General features: G+C 46.3%; 1 protein-coding gene and 1 non-coding gene across 2 annotated transcripts in view; one reads left to right on the forward strand and one right to left on the reverse strand.

Moving 5' to 3' along the window:
• The first annotated feature begins 297 nt into the window (after positions 1-297).
• LOC149349629 (uncharacterized) overlaps positions 298-13781 on the forward strand; it is a 56466-nt gene continuing 42982 nt past the window's right edge. Inside the window, exon 1 of the mRNA XM_089576805.1 lies at positions 298-741. The gene's annotated coding sequence lies outside the window, so the exon portion shown is untranslated. The remainder of the gene's footprint in view (positions 742-13781) is intronic.
• TRNAA-GGC (transfer RNA alanine (anticodon GGC)) lies at positions 10793-10865 on the reverse strand. The gene has a single exon. It is a non-coding gene; the product is annotated as a tRNA-Ala (tRNA).

Below are 13781 nucleotides of genomic sequence, written 5' to 3' on the forward strand. Positions count from 1 at the left end.
AGGCCCGAATCTGCCATGACGGACCGAATTACTTTAGATAGAATGTACTCCTCGTATACTTCTAAAGCTTCACCATACCTATCGTTAACTGATGTTTCGAGTATAATAACTCCCGAATAAACCGAACAGACAACTACCAGATGATGCCGCGAAAACAAGCTACAGTTGAGCAGGCGAAGGTAGAGGTCGCTTTCATTCACGCAATTCGCAGAACTTTTCATTTTTGAACGGAGCGCACGTCAGAGACCTTGACCGAGGCGCATTTTGTGTGAGGGAGAGGAGCAGCGGATGTGTTACGGAGCGATGGAAACAAAGCGGCCTTTCGGAACACGCGACTCGGTCCCGGGGCCCAGGTACGTCGGCGTTACGGAAGGGACCGCGTTGTTGGTCGCCTGGGGGCCACAGATGACGTTAACGCATCTCGGACGCGGCGCACACTCGCCCCTATTTTAATGCGCTGTACACCTACATACGCAGACTAAAAACAGAAACACTGGGCCGGTGACAGAGACATCCTCTCCCGACACAGCCAGTGCAGGCACGCGCCGATCTTCCCGGCACTAACAACCGCAGCTGTTCGAGAACGACGAACCTCATCGAGCGCGCCGTAGCAGACGCGGCAGCGGCGCATTTCTCTCGCTCGGCCCCACGTGGAGAACGCGCGTCGGTGAAGTTCGCTGGTTCTCGCTACACTTGGCGGCGACACCAACCCCTCAACTTCGGGCTTCTCCTACCCACACGGTAAGTCTGCCAGTGGACTGGGGAGCGAGACCTGGGGAGAACCGGTCTCTAGTGAGAGTTTAGCGCACGATTTTGTAGACTTGTATACACAGACGGATCGAAATAATGAAGCTCGCTGTGAAAGGCGAACTTCGTTAATCCGACCCGGGATAATTACATTTTTTGCTTCCCTAGCTCTCCTATATCTGAGCCGATGACAACGCATCTATTAAATTCACGAGTTCTTGCTGTTGAGACGAATGACATTGCAGCGTCACAGAACCCACCTAACCACCGCGTTGCCTTAAGCTATTCTGTCCCCACAATATTTTAACCACTTGGTCCTCAGAACGTTCTAACCTAGATTCGACGATTCTTCAAGCTATTTTCATTTCCTTACTCCGCGACCACAAAGTATGTTTCTTAAATTTAAGTATCTCGAATGATGATGAAAACGTTTATTAAAGCCACAATGCCTTAGTTGAAGGGAAGGCTGATCGGGTCCCTAGTCCAAGTATCTCGAATAAAAAAAAAAACAGATCAATAGAAATTTCAAGTACTTGACGGTGCTGCTCCAGCATTCCCGTTCTAGTACATGGGAGGCCATGGACGATCTTAAGTTTTGTTCTCGAGCGATTTCAATTAACCTTGTGAATCAAACAGGGATCACTAAGCTGCGATGAGCGCTGGCAAATAGCCGAACGAAGCGAAGCGCTAGAAAACAAGATTAGAAAGTGGTTCATTTTTCACTGGCGCACTGTTCATAAAATATTGCTTGTGCTTGATTGACGCTCCACAGCATGACCCTTCGCAGCGAGGTATGAAATTCTGAGCTCTGCGTCCTTTATGTTCGCTGGTTGATAGGAGTTTAACGTCTCAAAGTGACTCAGCCTATTAGAGGCGCCGTAGTGGAGGCTGCGTGTAAAGAACCACAGGGGGTTACCCTGTGGTTCTTTGACGTACACTGACATCACACGATACACTGGCTTGTAGCATTTAACCTCCATTGAAATTCGACCGCCGTGGCCGGGATCGAACCCGCGTCTTTCGGGTCAGCAGCCGAGCACCATAGCCACAGAGCCACCGCGGTTTTTTTTTCTTTATTGCATGAATTGGCGTAAATACATCAGTAAAAGATCGTAGTTTCCATGTCCCTTGGTAGACAACCGTTTCTAATCGACTTTAACCACTGAGCCAGCGCGGTGGCTGTCCGCGTCCTTCGTTAAAAACCCACTTGTAAATGTTAGTAGACATGCGTCCTCAAGGGGGCGCTGAGAATAAATCCTGTATAGATACAGTACCGACTTCGAATTACAAGAGGACATTTTAACTGAAAACGGAGTTGATATATTTACATAGAAGAGGGTCGAGAAACGAAATACAGTCGTTGCCCCAATAGACGTCTTCGCAAGCTACATGTGGTCACGGTGAAACACTTTTTTTTTTTACGGATCCTTAAGACGTCGGCATTCATTTACAGACTGTGATCACGGAGTTATTTCTTGTTTTTGGCTTCACGAATGTCGGAATAAAGTAGGGGACTAAAAAAAATTCGTATTTAAATACGATTTTCGCAGGCAGCAATAAATGCGTCTTTTGCTGACGAACAAACACCAACATAGCCAGAAAGAACCATAGAACCGATTTTTATCACGGAAAAAATTGTATGGAGTTGCCCTCAGTGTCAATTTGAACTTAAGCTTCAGCGTCAAGTTTTCGAGTCATTCAATCCGCAACCAAAAGTCCGGAACTTTCATCCGTTGCTTTGGTTGTCGCGACGAGGAATACATGTGGTTCAAAATCTATGAAGTTTCCTGCTTGAACTTTACTGCACAAGAAAGCGGTATCAAAACTGCGTTTTATGTACAACTGATAGCTTTGTACACGAGACTGCACTGTGTTAAGTACGTGCGCATTGTGAAGTGCCCATGGTGAAGGTGAAGTTAAATAGAAACATTCGGAAATGTTGCTTAAACGCTGCGCACCTGAAATGCTGCGGATGCTCTACGCTTCAGAAATTTGATTATGTAAGCCCACAGCTCAAGATTTTTCACGCGCCCCCAGTGTAAGGGCGGATATCGTGAACTGAAACAAAAATTCTACGCTTATCAGAAGGTACAACTTAAGTTTTCAATGAAAAACCTTGATTGCGTGTGGGGCTTTCCTCAGGAGAGAATGAATGCATGTCTGACAATAGATGCCGCAAGACCGACTGACACAAAAACAGCGCGAAGAAAAGAATCCTGTTACAAATGTAGTAGTATTTCTTAGTGAGACTGAACCAACTGACTAGTTGTTAACAAACTGAAAGACAGCCCATTGTTTTGACGAGTCGTTCGCGTTTATGACCAAAAAAGAATGAGATGGGCTCCGTTCACAGCGTTTTAATTCGTGCAGGCGCTGCGAAGCTTCTCAGCAGGACCAAAAAAGTATTCAAACGATTCTACAGCTTCCACAAATGAGTAGGAACAGTGTTTTAACTTGCAAAACCTCCTCGCCGTCGTATACACCCTGTGTGAGACTTTGTTCAGGGGTACGGTCACCGCAATGTTATTACAGCCTGCCACTGCCTCATGAGAGGAAATCCAGCAAATATCGAGAATGACCGCTAGTTTTGTAATGATAACGTGCCTACATTGCTTTTAAACTTTGTAACAGGCGCTGTACTGCTCAATAGAGTTGTTATCGCGATGTGGCTGACAGCCAATTTTGCCTGCTTAAGCGCCGGGAATTTTGTAAAATGAGCGGTGCTGCATGTCAGACATGGATCAACTCACGGCAGGTGTGCTTTCTATCACAGATAATACATTTTCCTTGATGTGTCACCAGGTAACCTAATGCAACATAGTGGTAACTATTCAGCACGGCCATGACTTTGTGTGGGTTATCTTACATACGCCGTGCAGGTATTCTCTGCCATGCGCTCCCGGTAACCTGGATAAAAACCCGCATATCAAGATGTTATCTGCATTGACTTATTCGTTCATGTGTTTTTTTTATTTACTTTCAAGCAACGCAATCATTTGTTTCAGTCGTGTGGGTGGGCCACTGCATATCCCCACGCATATCCGTTAATGTATATTTTTACAAGTCGGGGGAAAACGAGGGGGGGTGTACACAAGAGAAATGAAGCAGCTGCAAGTGTCTTGCCTCAAACCTGTCAATCCTGATTCGCATTTAATTTTAGTTACTTATTATTTTGTTGTCCACACTTAGCAGTGAAGTCTTTTTAACTTGCCTGACGATCATAAAATAACCACCACGGGAGTTCACGTTTCATTTAATTTTGGCTGCACAATCCAACACCCTATATAGCGCGGAGTAAACAGATAGTTTGGGGAGCTAAGTGTTTTTGAGATAAGCATTTTTGAGCAAGATGTGTGTCCAATCTGGCCGCTAGTATGTCACTGCCGGAGTGAGACTGAAGTCATTCGGCTATTTTTTTTTTAAATCTTAGTATTCACCGACACCTTGACTCGTATCTCGCGTTAGCCTTAAAAAATGTGGAAGCTTTGTTACTGACACAGGAATTCACGCACTCATTAAGCGCAGTTCTGGCCTCTCTTGTGTCGATGGGCTGTGAAAAACGTAACAATTTAATGTCATCAGAGTTACGTTGAACCGGAAAGCTGTTCGCACCGGAGAGATAACAGCTGCCATAACGCGAACATTGATCTCCTTGCTGCGACGGCTGAATTACTTTCGTGGTATAAGTGAAGAACAAAGAGGTGCTCGTTATGGCATACATGACAGAAGCCAACAGTCACCCTGTCGACAAAGCAGTGCTAGAAAGTGAGTGCTGTTCACGGAAAAACAAAACAAAAACTTCAAAAAGAGGCTCTTTGGGTTTACTGGCCGTTCGTGCAAAGTGATTAAGCGAATTACTGCTCGGTGTTTTACGGAGTTTAACGTCCCGAAGCGATACATGGGCTATGAGGGACCACGTATAGTGGAGGGGTCCGGATTAATTTAGACCACCTGGGGTACTTTAACATGCGCTTTAACATGGTACTTTAACATTGCATTTCGCCTCTATCTCATACCGGCCGCCGCGTTTGAGATTCGATCCCGAGACTTCGGGATCAACAGCCGAACTCCAAAGCCACTGCGCCACCACGGCGGGTCGAATTGCTGCTTGCAGTTATAACCTCTGTGCGGTGATCTGCTGGCTACAGCGGTTAGTTGAGCAGCAGCATCTCTAGACGTCCTGTATAAGTGGGCATATCTGGCAGTAGTTCATAATGAGGCTCCTACAATTTCCAATTTTTTCACCGACGATTCCAAGTTATTTTACAGCGACGTGGTTTCTGGGGTCTGGTCTTCCAGCATCCGTACTTCCGAGGCAGTCTCATAAAGGGCATAGAGTGAGCTGATGGGCTCGTTAATGCTCCGTTGTGACAACAGACTGCAGAGAACAAGGACAAAATTAAAAGACAAACACACGAGCGCTCGTGTGTTGTCTCGTCTTTCACTGTGTTAGTAGTAGAAATATCATTTGCCAAAACACCGGAGTCCTACGATTGTTTGAAGCCGAAGCCTCAGCGAAGGAGGGAGAGAAGGAAACGGAATGGGAAGGAGCGAAAAAAAGTTACCGTACTTGTTGCCCCGAGCAGGATTCAAACCGGTGGTGGCGCAAACAGATCAGCTTAGCTTCCCGCTGCTGTAGACTGCTCGGCCGTCGCCATTTTTACTCTTTTCTGCCTAAATTTACAAAAACATGTTGCAAAACAATACAGAGAATATAACAAATCAGGAAATGGACTATGGGACCATCATTATAGCTTTCCACTCCGGACAGCACCGCGGCGCACACATCATTGCATTGTGCTCTTCAACAAACGTGATATATACTCTCGGAAATACAGCCTCGCGGCCCTCGCGTCCGGATCACAATGAAAACCGGCTACGTGATACCGCTATAAAAGTGGAGGTTGGTTGGCAAATAAGATCAAAGTGAAGCCCGTCGTAGTTTCTATTGCCAAATACAGAATACCGTATTATCGAAAGAAAAATCTTTCTGGATTGTTCTCAGGAGAACATCGTCTTTTTTTTTCCTTAAGCATGATTATATTGCAGTGAAATAATGTTCCATGTACGTGAACTATTTGCAAAGTCTTTAGGAGGTAGTATTAGATCCAGTTGGAAAGAAGACATGCCCAGGCAACGAAGCCCTGGAAGTATTCACAAATTAACCATCGCCGCAGCCTTTCGTGCTGTGCTTTGGATATCGTCGTATTCCCCATCTTTCATCCAGTCGCTCTGCGCCACGTATGATTGCGAAGGCCACTAAGCAAAAAATTGGTTTTGAGGAAATGAAAAGCGCAGAAACTTATCTACTTCTCAGCATACACCTCAAACGCGCAGCACGGCCCGTCGAGCGGAGCAACAGGGACTTTGGTGCTAACGCCAATCATCTCGTGCAAAACCGAAAAGGTGGAAGAGCGAAAGGCAAAAGCGAACCTGCTGTAACCGCTAGGCACCCTGGACAATCCCCCGCCGTAGGTATGTGCCATTAAGCCTGAGGACGTCATCATCATCATCATCGAACCTGCTTTAGCAGGTCTGTCGCACCACGCTGCGTTATCACCTGTCTATGTTCTTTTTTTTTCTCCTCGTTCTTTGTGTTGCGCTGTCACAAGGTACCGAGCCACTGCCCTCACCACAGGCGCAGCGAAGACAGGGAACAATCGAAGCGAGTGCTTAGCTCTCCCAACGACGGCTGACACCAGTGGCCCACCCTTAGACGACAGGCATTCCTCTCATCTTAGTTTTTTACAAAACGCGGGACGCTTCAACTGTCGAGCCAATCTCGTGTTATTGCATTCGAAGTGCGGTGATGGTCCTCCCACAGGAAGTGCGGCGGTAATGACGATGAACAGAAAAGTGTAAACCATCCTTTGGGAGCACCTGTATGAAGGCAACGATCACGCTAGTCAGTGAGCAGATGAAATCTGACCCCGTATTTTCTTGTTTCATATTTTTTTTACCATCGCTATGTCGAAAATTTCTTCAAGCGTGTGGGCAACCTGTGCTGAACCTGATGTACAACGATTGTTTCCGACAGAAACGGAGCTAGAGAGTGCTGTTCTGAAATATATTAACACAGCTAACAGAGCCGCTGATTTGGACGGTTGTTTCGCACTAAACGTGCACACATACTGTAGAGTAAAGTACAAACCAAGACAAAATTTCGTCGCTTAATCTGTGTGGCAAGAACGAAGTTTGGCGCTCGTTCTCCTTAAGTGAGAAATGTGGAAACAGAACGGGTGTCCCAGGCATCTGCTCAGGAAGTCGAATCCTTCAATTTTAACTTTTACAGATATTATCGGCAGTATTTTAGTGAAAGTCAACTTTATGCTTCTTTCTGAATCAACTTGAACATAATATAATTGATTTATAGTGGCCTAAAAACATTTTCATCCAGTGCCGTTAATAAAAGCGCCTAAAATAAAAGTATGACGCAGTGTCAGTTCACGCATAGCGAGCGTGCCATGCAATGCCAAGAATATGGCAGTATATTGAAGCCAAGTTACCCCGAAATAGCTACATTTCCTGTTTCGTTTGTATAAGCAGCATTTAAAAGCACGACCACTACTAAATAAGTTGAAAAAATAACTCTAGTCATTACGTGCCTGCAAGCCATTGGAACTTGTATCTACTTTCGTTCGCGCTCGAGCGTATTTATTCCAGAACCAGTTATATATACTCGTCAGACCCGAGCAAAAGTTCCGCCTGTCAGCGTTCATCTAAACACATACGAGGGTCGTTCAATAAAGATTTCCCCTGACCCACTTCCTTTGGACGGAGAGCAACGAAACTTTGCAGATTTATTAGTCCTTCTGTACATAGGTGCAAGGGCGTCCGCAGAATTTTTTGCAGGGGGGGGCCCATTGGTTGTTGGCGCCGGAGGGGGGGGGGGGGTATATTCGTAGCGAAAAGGCACTATTTGCGGAGTAAATTTATTTCTTTATATATAAATAAAAAATAAGTAAAATACACACATGAAAGAAAATTACAAGCAGCAAATTAAAGCGCGGATTGTAGAGATACATTGGAGTTTATCAACAAAGAAACAATTAAAATTAATAAAAATGCAAAAAGATACTATCAATACTCGAAGTGCTCAGTCTTACTGCATACGGGTTCTCGACTCACCCGAATTGATGACCAGCACACAGCGCAATATGTTCACAAACACGCAACTACAGTCACTCAGTCAGTCTTCCTTGAACAGCAACTGTAGGCGCCTTGGATTTTTCTGGGCGAATTGCGTAGTTACACGGGTGATAAATTCATTTCTGTGCTTCATTACACGCTCTCAGTGCACAGTCATCATATATATTGATTGGAAAAATGGTTGAACGAGTACGTTGAAAACAAAAGATGACTATATATACAACGAAAACTTATTTACAAGATATATGCACGCTCGCAGCTTCATACACCTCGCTCCATCTTGCTCGCGCATCCGCACAGTCGAGCAACCGCACACACACTGCTCGCCGCTCGTCGTTTTCTCGTCCGCTGTCTTGGTTGTTCTCACCTTCGTTGACAACCCGCCACTAAAAACACCGAAGCACAAACACAGAGGCGCGCACACGTGCAAGGGCTTACTTGCCACAATATCCACGAATGCGCACTTTTGGGGTGTAAGGAACGCCGCGCGACTTCCGAGGGGAAGGGACACCCGCAACTAATTCGGCCGGAAAATTTGTTTTTGTGCTTTTATGGGGTTCAGAGCCCCAAAACGACTCAGGCTATGAGGGACGGAGTAGTACAGAGTTTCGGATAATGTCGACCACCTGGGTCTCTTTACCATGCACTGACACGCACAGTACATGGGCGCTGTTGTGATTTGAGGCCCAGCCAGAGGTGACAGGCGAGCCAGGCAGGCGCCATCGGGCTGCGTTGACCAAAGGCGCTGGTTTTCGGAGAAGACGCAAGGAACGCTGGTGTGGGGGCGCCTCTGGAGACTGCGTCGCCGTGAACAAAAGCAGCTAATCCCCTTTGCCGAAGGTTCTGAAAGCGGCGCTTCTACCGCACCGAGCTCTCCCGTGGATCGGAGGAGACAGCGCGCGGCGGCGGCGCCAACTCGTCGCCCGCTTGCCCCTGAGCAGCCCGACAAAGCGGGGGTGGACACGGCTGATTTGTCCTTCCCCCCTCAAGAAGTCATCGGTGGCCGGCGTACGAACGTATCATGATTATAGCGAGCGACCTGTGCCCTGTTCACTGTCTGCCTCCGTGTCGCTATCTCTCTAGAGATCAAAGAAACAGGCACCCATCTCAAGACGGCTCGAAGCACATGCTCGCCGGTGCCGCTGCATGTCTGCAACAGGTCGTCCTTCAGCAGAGCTGGCGGTGGCGTGGTTTGAAAACGGCGGAACGACGCGCGCCCGGACGCGGCATTTCGCAGATGTGACCAAGCGTCGAAGCGGGGCTGCTTTTACCCTTTTGGCTGAGCGCACCACCGCCCCTGGCGTGCGGCCATCACTCACGGTTCGAGTGAGTGATTTTCCAGGGGGGTGCAGCCGCCCCCCCTTGCCCCCCCCCCCCCTCCGGACGCCCATGCATAGGTGCCACCCAGGGACACACACTTCTCCCATTTTTTTATGCATCTGTAAACACCTTGCTTGTAGAAGTCAACACGTGGCTCTAAAAGCCATATTGTGACTTCGGAAATCAGAGTCTCATCATCTGGAAAATGCTTGCCCTTCAAATATGACTTCATTGTTCGAAAGAGGAGGCAGTCCGATGGTGCGAGGTCGGGTGAATAAGGGGGATGCGGTAGAATTTCAAAGCCGCAGCAGCGTGCTTCCATCTGGGCAACATGAGAGTTGTGAACTGAGGCATTGTCTTTCAGAAGGCGGACACCTTTGGTGAGCATGCCACGTCTCTTGCTTTTGATGGACTCCCGCAATTTCCGCCGCAGTGAAGCATAGTATGCCCCAGTAATCATGGCACTATTTGCTAGGAAATCCATCAAGACTACTTCGTGCTGGTCCCAAAAGACTTTGAGCATGACCTTGCCCGCCGAGGGCTGGGCGCGTGCCTTCTTTGTAGGCGGTGAGTCCAAGTGCTTCAATTGCACCGACTGGATACTAGTCTCCCGATCATAGTAATGGACTCAGCTTTCATACTGTGCAATCAGTCTGTTGAAAAAGTCCTCCTGGTTTCCATGGCACATGGTCAAAAGAGCCTGGGAGCATTCGACTCGTTCCTGCTTTCGGAAAGGTGTGAGCAGCCGGGGAACCCATCGAGAGGATACCTTACGCATGCGAAGATGGTTCTGAATGATTTGTTCCACGGACCCCACACTAATCTTGATATTTTGGGCTAGGTCTCGAACGGTTACGCGGCGAATTTCTAAAATGGCGGCCTCTACTTGCTGGATGGTGTGTTCATCGATAATGGAGTGAGGTCGCCCTGCAATCGGAGCTGTTTCCACCAAAGTCCGACCACATTTGAATTGACGATGCCAGTTCTTTACTACACCATATGATGGGGAATCCTCCCCATAAACTTGTTTTGTCTAATCGAAAATCTCCCTTGGAGTGCGACCTTTCAAGTACAGGAACTTGATGACTGCTTTGTATTCCACTGCATCCATTATCACACCTCACACCACTTCAGCACCTGTGAAAGGAAGACCGTTATTAGTTAAGAGTTGCATATTAGCACGTGACCTATAGGGACTTAAGTCATTACACATGCGCAGTTTCAGCATGCTGCAATAAGTAGAAGTGAGTCAGGGGAAATCTTTATTGAACGCCCCTCGTATCTCAAGCCTCGGTGCTCCCGTGAATGTACGCACAAAATCTGACAGCCGTAGGTCCAACAGTTTCCTTATTAGTTTTCTTTTTATTTATTTATTTATTTACTCCAGTAACTTCAGGGCCCCTGGGAGCATTACAGAAGGGAGTGGAACAAGCCAACAGCCATAGAAACCAAGGGAACACAGGGGATTTTTTTTTAATTTTTAATTACTTTGTGGCGTTGATCAATGAAGAATATTGCTGAATGAGATATCGCTTAAAGATAATTGATTAAAAAAGCAGAAGAAAAAACAACCACATGCCGCCGGTGGGAACCGAACCCACGACCTCCGAATTGCCCGTTCGGTGCCCTACCAGCTGAGCTACGGCGACGGCTGTCAGATCTTCTGCTTTCGGAAGTATTTATGTTCACAATTTACTTAACCTTGAGAGTGTTCATCAGCGCCACCCACGTTCATAAGCGGCGGACGTAGTACGTCCTGAGTTACCGCTGGTGTGACGTGGAACGTCATTGAACGGCGAGGGTGGAAGCTGTGTGAGAACCCTCTTATGCTTCCTAAGGCATCAAGGCTGCCAGAACCGAGGCCCTCGTTAAGAAATTAAGCAGACAAGGAAAGGGGAATGAGGGGCTCAGTATACATATGAGAGAAGCCAACAGCAACAGAAACGAAGGGAACACAGGGGCTTTTTTTTAATATTTAATTACTTTGTGGTGTTCATCAATGGAGAATATTGCTCAATGTGTTATCGCTTAAAGATAATTGATTAGAAAAGCAGAAGAAAAAACAACTACATGCCTCCGGTGGGAACCGAACCCAGTACCTCCGAATTACGCATCCGGTGCTCTACCAACTGTTCAACACTCTCAAGGTTAAGTAAGTTGTAAACATAAATACTCTCGAAAGCAGATGATCTGACAGCCGTCGCCGTGGCTTAGTTATATATATATCTCAGGAAATGCGGTACTGCAGAAAATTACCGAGAAAAAAATAGGAACAACAAAAATAACGCGGCACGCTGCAGATCTGAGCAAAGCAGAGTCGGTAACTATGGCAAATTGGCAACCGAGGTGGCAGGCGGTTCCGTTCATTGCTTGTCTTGGGCATAAACAAATGCATGCTCTCTGCTACGGGCCTCAGGGCCTACATGCAACAAGGATTTATGGCGTATATTTAGTTAAATACATTCACGATAGAATGCGCATTTAAATCAAAGTTACAAGATATCTCATGGAAAAGCACGAGATATTAGGCAGCTGTTTGGTCACTGGGAGTAGAAATCTGGTTTGGCCAAATCAGCCAACTTGGGAGGCTGCTCAGAGCGCCTCTATCGTTTCGCAATCGTTGGAAAGCTTACTACGTGGGTAGTACGTGGGAGTGAATGCAAATGAAACTTAGGCCGCAGGAGTGATGCGTGTTTTAAGAATTTCGTAAAATAGAAATGAGCTTTATAATGTACGTGGGATCTGAGGAGAATCTAATACAGACGCGCAAGTATTCAGTCCATTTCCACCCCTCAGGCATGTGCCACGCCACACGGGAAATGTTGCCCTGCTGCTATCGCATGACATATGTCAAAAGATGGGACATAGGCAGAAGGGTTACATCTATGCGATGTTTGTAGATGACTGCGCACGAAAGAGGAATTCTCACACACAAAAGCAATCATCGGAGATCAAAACACCGCTCTAACATTCCGGTTGTTTCTCTTTCGTTTATATACGGCAAGCAACCTTGCGACCTAATCAACGGTATTTCTCGCAAACTTTTTTTTTCCTGCAAATACAACGGTGATTAATAAATCACGGTTTCAGAAAAATTCACTGAATAAGTTGTGTCATACGCAACAAGTGTGCGGTGCCACACTCTCCCCACCAGAAAGAAAACTGCGCTGTACTTCTGGCTCGTAATTTCTTTGGAAGTATCTTCAATGTATACTGCGCACACAATAACAAGGACGTGAAGGTACACACAGCAAGCGCAGTTGTGTGTCTGTGCTTGTTGCGTGTACCTTCACGTCCTTGTTTTTTTGTGTGCAGTATACTTTGAAGATATGTGTGACCGACTCGACCAACAACGCACTCAACCTTCGGAAGTAGTCAGATTGTCATTCTGAACGTTCTTCTCTTGCCGCGTGGATGGCGAAACACGCATGACGCAAAAGCATTTTCATTACTTATTAGAGAAAAACATACCAGTTTGTTTGGGAATTCCGCTCTTGATACGCTTTGTCGAATATCATTTCTAAAGCTCGTGAATTTTTGTGCAGGGCTCAGGCGGCTTTCATCCTACTCTGCGATGGGTGGTGAATTATCTTTGTTCATTGCAAATTGAGAATTTCATCATGTGACAAAAACTTATATGATGCTGTAGCCATAAGTTAATTCGTCAACTTAAGACACGCACTGCACCTTTGTGTACGCGTCAGGGCACGCCAATAAGAACATTATGTTATTCTTGCCACCAGCATACGCGTGACAATGTTGTTTGCATCATTTAGTCCCCAGTTTACTTGACCGTATATTTTGCTACCTTTACGAGTGTGTCAGCTGGTGCCTGAGCAGCGGAATTTAAGAAGTACGAGTATATACTACGAGTATATTCTTCTTTAGTACTTACCTATACATCTGGCTACATTTCGTAAGCGAAATACACAGGAGAGGCGCAATCATTAGTTCCCAGCCAACGTTCTAGCCTCATTTTTTTACTTTCAGAACTCGTCCGACGGGCACGTTCTAGCTGTGATCGATATGCAAGGCAAACAAAAATTTAGGCAATCCCCTTTTCTAAAAGGATTGGCAATAATACAAAATATGGATGTGGAAAGGTAAAGTGTCTGCGTGTGCGCATGTATATGCGTTTAGAGCGAAAATAATTCTTGAAAAGACACCAGTCAGCTCAACGTATTGATTTGCCGGGGTGCGCTAGCTTCATACAAAGGGCAAGACACGATGACCGGAATAACACAGAACAAAAAGAACTACAAACTTTACCACGCTTATTTTGGACAGTGCTAATTTATGCTTGAAAGAAAGAACGAAGAAGGAAAGAAACAATATACAAAACAAGTGGTGTAACGTGGCGATCAGCCGAAGTATGAGACGAGATGTCTGATGGCAATGAGGTGATTTAATGGCCGTTGGCCCAGCGCGAGCACTCTGTCCCGCGCCAGTGCCAGCTTCGTTTTATCGTCGCACAAGAACGCCATTGCGCATTCACAACCGCACACACGGTAGTAAAGAAGTTGAGAATTTCTTCTCCTTCCCAGAAAACAAAACCCAACGGTTCG

The sequence above is a fragment of the Amblyomma mixtum genome, chromosome 3 (assembly GCF_055824585.1).
Source record: "Amblyomma mixtum isolate Tamu chromosome 3, ASM5582458v1, whole genome shotgun sequence".
In the NCBI taxonomy this organism is placed as follows: Eukaryota; Metazoa; Arthropoda; class Arachnida; order Ixodida; family Ixodidae; genus Amblyomma; species Amblyomma mixtum.